Here is a 6,000-nt window from a genome sequence, read left to right on the forward strand (position 1 = left end):
TATACATCCAAACCACCGGTCGTACTAATGTCGAAAAGCGACCAAGAATCCTTAACCAGGATGCAAATCTTTTTTTTTTCACCAAACACCGATCTCAAATGACGCTGGAGACAATACCAACTTACTTTAAACATCCAAACTTATGTCCTGCCCATTCGAGCTCGTGACATTCTTGTCAACACCGAATTGCAACCTTGATCCTCACTTCAAATTCCATACCACTCACTGTACCCAACATTCCAATATACGATAGAACACGATTTTCATCATAACTCCGGAACCATTAATAGATTAACACTTCATCATATAAAAACATTTCACTTAGCTCACTTCAGGAGAACCATAGCAACACACAGGTGAATTTTCATAAACATAGAATATACAAACCTCTAAGTAGTGGTCTTAGCCACCACAGCCCCTTACGGGATCCGCCTACATATCACAGACCATAACAGTAGAATATTTCTGAATAACATCAATTACAGTGGCCGATAAGCCTCACACGTACCGTCACAAATCACTTGCATAACTTGATCACGCTGAAGGAGCTGATCACTACCACCAATATGCCAATTCAACTATGGCTAATCAATATGTCTTCTTCCAATATATCCTTGATTGCCTTAGAAATAACAATAACTCCATTCAACACATAACACACCCCATCCACACTCATCCCGAGTGACCTTGAATCACGAGACCACGCTGTCTCCAATCCCACAAACCATTTCATACCTCCCTTATGCGCACATTCACATTCTCAACTAGTATGTCCCTTCAGATAATCCCTCTACGAATCCGAAGTCTTTTCTCATTTGCCTCCCAAATGCTACACTGTAAGTCAAAACATTATAGAACATTCTGGGCCTCCTCTCATAAGCTGCTACAAAAGCTTGATTCTTAACCGTACCTATAGGCTCGAAATCATGAGGCACCACACTTTAACTTTTTAATTCACTAGGACCGTTGTTGAGAGCCACCCACTCTGACTTGGCCCCGAATATAATCAACTCCATGAATCTTCTAGCATATGAATACCCTCTCGACGAAGCACCCGGCAGAATCACTTCCCGTGAAACCTGCATCCCTACAAGGCATAAATCCAGAATCCTTCCCCGCGTCTGAACATAAGCCAATAAGGTCAACCATAGCATACCTTTAACAATTCCTTTGCTCAAATCACCTCTTAGGTTACTCTCCCTTAGATGAAATAACCCACCAATATGCTAATAACTAGAAATCTCACAATTAGACGACCATGCAATCCAATCGTAGGCGGTGGGACTCTTCCACTTAGCTTGAAGCCACTATTACATACCTCTCGAATTCACCAAGATCCTTTATCTCTCATTGACATGACCTTGCGCAATTAAACCGACAGATTCCTTGAAATCCCTCTATTAGCACTTCATGAACACCCTGAATTCCCATCAACATTCACATATTCAACCTCTTACCGGAATGGCCAGTAAAATCCTCCGCAGAAGCTTCGCCAACCACGCGACCGCTAACCTGCTTACAGGGAATAACCTACCTGTGGAAATCACTTTCCGACATCTTCCATCACTGTTGTCGGGGTACAATCACTACGACATCAATAACCCATCCTGAGTCCAAGCTCACTCTCTAGCTGCACAAGTCCATTCACCCCTCGTGGACATTAATTAGATGTGCGGCAACATCCGTCCAATTCAAAGTTATGTTGTATCCTTCTTCATCTCAAGCAGCTTCTTTCCGTTATACCAAATCTTTTGCCGCATAATAGCCCATACTTCAGCTTAAATCCATATACCCCAATCACCCATCACTAAAATTCGCAAACCATTCCAAACTCTCCTTAAGGTGCGTAGTCATCCTACCACCAAGCCCATACGCAACTCCGACACTCTCCCACTTCGGTGAAACTCACCCCTTTAATCGACTACTCGACCTTTGCCTCTTATACCTGGACTTCTAGAAATTTTAGCCACCGCCCGACACTCTCCACATGTCCTTCCTCATCCTTTACTGCTCAGTTGTTGCCTTAAATAAAATCTATCTTCGTAGCACTTGAACCCACAAATCGCTACTAACTTTAAACCTTTCCGAAGATCATCTTTCTCGAGCCGTCAACATTAGAAATACCGATTTAATTCTAAACCACTGCACCCTCTGATATCTGTCAGTCGTCTCTCCAATATTATTCCATAATACCCTGCCTCAAAGGTGGATTGAAAAGAACCATAACACCGACGAACTTAACATATTCAATCACGAACGACGAAACCACAACGCAGATGAAAATCCCATCACACATTGAAATCACTAAATCTTGTTACTCCATCACTCCAAATCTAGACATCCCAAGGCCAATTGTTTGTCCTCCGCTGAAAATTAAATACCAGCTGTCTGAATCGTGCACTAAGTAGACTTCCTTTCAAATCATTCGTTGGCCCAACACATAGGCAAGTATCCTACTATCAAGTCAATATTGTGCGATAACCAATTGTGAGCATCATAGCAACCTGTGCATAGCCTCCAAGCTCTTAGAAGCACAACTACCGAGACGAAATGATAGAAAAATCCCTTCGCAAGGCGACGACAATAGCCCAACCAACTATACTGGGAGAAACATCCCGCACCACATCTGTAGTACCATTACAATTCTTCAATTCTCGATTTATAGCAAGCGCTTCACGTCTCATAAGATTGAGTAGGAAAGAAACAAAGGCATAAGCCTCAAAGGAATCAAACCGCACGACGAGGAATCAAGAAGGGAAGTACTCCTAACAGCCTTGTAGCCTCCCAAAGATAAGTATAGACGTCTCCGTACTGATCCACGAGACTCTACTAGACTTGCTCATGACTCGTGGGACCTAAGGGAACCTAGTTCTCTGATACTGTGTTGTCACGACCCAAAATCCACTAAGGGTCGTGATGGCGCCGAACACCGCTGTCAGGCAAGCCAACCATAAATACTTAATTAATTTCTCATTTTAATTATTTAGAAAACATTTTATTTAAACAAATAAACAAATAAATAATAAATAATAAACTCCGCTGGATAAATGAGGATATCTTTACAAAATTTTAACTACTGAAGAATCCAATGATTATCTCAGAACCCAGTGTCACAAGTACGTAAGCAATTTCTACGAAATAATGGAATACAACAACCGTCCGGAATACAATATTGGACAGAAAATAAATACAGTAATCCGAAAGAGACTTGCTGGCTGCGGGTCGTTGCGGAAAATATAGCTCACCTATGTCTCTGTATCAACCATGTTGCTACACCCAGTAGGCCACTAGAGATGCATGTGCCTGTGCAACAAAAATGCACAGAAGTGTAGTATGAGTACGAAAACAACGTGTACCCAATGAGCATCCTGTCTAATCTCGAAGAAGTAGAGACAAAAGGTCGACTTCGACATTTACTAGTGATCCAATAATGTCATCTCAATAATATAGTAAATCGGTGATTTTTATAAACATGATTGTAGTTCAATGGAATGAAGCAGGTAAGAAATTCTTTCTTTTATAGAAAATTTCCAAAATCCTTTTCATTGTTTATACAAATATTCTCAAACCGGGAAGAGTCAATACAACTTCAATAGGTTTCCAGGCAAGCAATACAAGCATGCGCAAATCATGTCGAGGTCGTACGACCTGATCTAACATAAATGTAAAATGTGCACTGCCGAGGGTTGAACAGCGCAAACCATAGATTCATCTATTTAACCTGCCGAGGCGTTCAGCCTGTTCCAGAATTTAAACACGCACATACAATCAATCAAGAAGTCATCAGGAAACAATTATCCAAAGAAAACCAATTCTCTTTTAACAATTTAGAAAAATGAAGTTTAATTCTTTTTTTAGAAATCCATTTACCAATTCGATAGGATTTAAGCAATCAACTGTCAATAAGGTTATAGATATTCCTAGTATAGCATGATTTTGGGTCCTAGACTACCCGGACAATGGCATAATAGTAGCTACACACGGACTCTCGTCACCTCGTGCGTACGTAGCCCCCACAAATAGGAGCACATAACTAATTAATTCACATATGGGGACAATTCCTTCTTACAAGGTTAGAAAGGAGACTCACCTCACTCCAAAGCATACTTCCAATACCAAGAACAAGCTCAAACTCTCAATTTGGAGACGAACGATCCAAAACTAAATAAACGAGGTAAGAACCAATCAATACAAGCTCGCAATATCGCATTCTAACTATTTAGGCAATTTCCCAACCTTAAACACAAGTTTCTTAAAATCCGACCCCATGCCCACGTGCCCGGATTCCGAAATATTTCGAAGAAAGTTGTTCTTTATAATCTAAGGATCAAGAGTATATGATTTCTACTCCATTCTATAACAAATTTCGTGGTTGAATCTTGTTTTTAATAAAACCCTAGGTTTTACTCTATTTCCATGATTTTCACTAATTTTTATATGTGTTAATCTACCCAAAACTCATGTATTAAACTAAGAATAGGTGGGATAACTTACCTCAAGATGCTAGGTGGAAGCCTTCTCTCAAAAGCTCCCAAAATCGCCCAAGAAATGAGTGAAAATGAGCAAAAATGGCCTAGAGCCCGAATAAATGAAGGCCACTGCCTTCTGCGATTTTCGCATGTGCGGTCCTGGGCCGCACCTGTGACCACCGCTTCTGCGGTCTGGGACGCTTTTGCGGACAGGCCCACCGCTTCTGCGGATTTAGGGCCGCAACTGCGGTCTTGGGCTGCCTGGCCTTGGGTTACTTCTACGATAGGTGGACCTCTTCTGCGGTATCGCACCTGCGGTTTACCAACCACAGGTGTGGTTAGGACAACAACCAGCAGCTTCAGCCTTTTCCGAAAATTCCATTTTGATCTGTTAACCACCCGAAATCCACCCGAGGTCCCCGGCCCCCGGGACCCCCAACCAATCATGCCAACCAGTCCCAAAATACATTACAGACTTGCTCGAGGTCTCCAATCATATCAAACAACGCTAAAAACACGAATCGACCTCCAATCCAAGCTTTATGAACTTTAGAATTTCAAACTTCTACTTTCGATGTTTAAACCTATCAAATCACGTCCGATTGACCTCAAATTTTGCATGCAAATCATATTTAAAATTACGGACCTACTCCAACTTTCAAAATCGGAATCCGACCCCGATATCAAAAAGTCAACTCTCAGTCAAACTTCTTAAAAACCTTAAAATTCTATCTTTAGCCAAATGACTCCAAAATGACCCACGGACCTCCGAATTCACTTCCGATCTAAATATGAATCGGAAAATAATGAGTAGACTAAAATAAGAGCGATCAATCTTTATTGATAGTGTCGTTTCTTCTTTCATGAGATAGAGTAGATGATCAATTTTGCATCCTTTTTTGGAAGGAAAATAAAAGGAGAGAACAGAGAGAGAAAAACCAAAAAGTCCCCCCTTTTTTGAGAGTTCTCCCCCATATATAGTCTTGGGGTTCTTGCTATCTTCTTTAGCCGATGTACCTTCACACTGTGACCATTTTTGTCGTTGCTTGAACATTGTTTTTAACTTAATGTACATTGTGGGTGCTTAGACTGAAGTAGGTTGTGGTGCCTCTCATTATCCCGCTACTTAGGCGGGATCCCAACTGGGTCGGCTACTGTGGTCAGATTTTGACCTATATATGGATAATATACAAAATTAAAATAATTTTGGTAAATAAGTTTTAAATATTGTATAGGAAAGAAAAAACTCTTTTAGAATTAGTTAAATTATGACTCGTTTGTTAATTCAATGGGCTTTAACAACCAAATTGAGAGATCCCCGCACCATTGACACACTATCAAGTGGAGTGTAAATGTGTAATTGAGGGATAAATTTTCTGTTTAATGAATCTTTAAGCGTGGTTTTGTGACTGGGAGATAAGTACGGGGGAAAATTCCGTGAAACACAAGAACTTAAGTGTGCAAAGTATAATTTCAAAAACTAAAGAGGTGGCGGGTAAAATTTTATCAAATTGGGGCAAAATCAAAAGGC

This window comes from Nicotiana sylvestris, chromosome 1, assembly GCF_000393655.2.
Source record: "Nicotiana sylvestris chromosome 1, ASM39365v2, whole genome shotgun sequence".
Taxonomy (NCBI): Eukaryota; Viridiplantae; Streptophyta; class Magnoliopsida; order Solanales; family Solanaceae; genus Nicotiana; species Nicotiana sylvestris.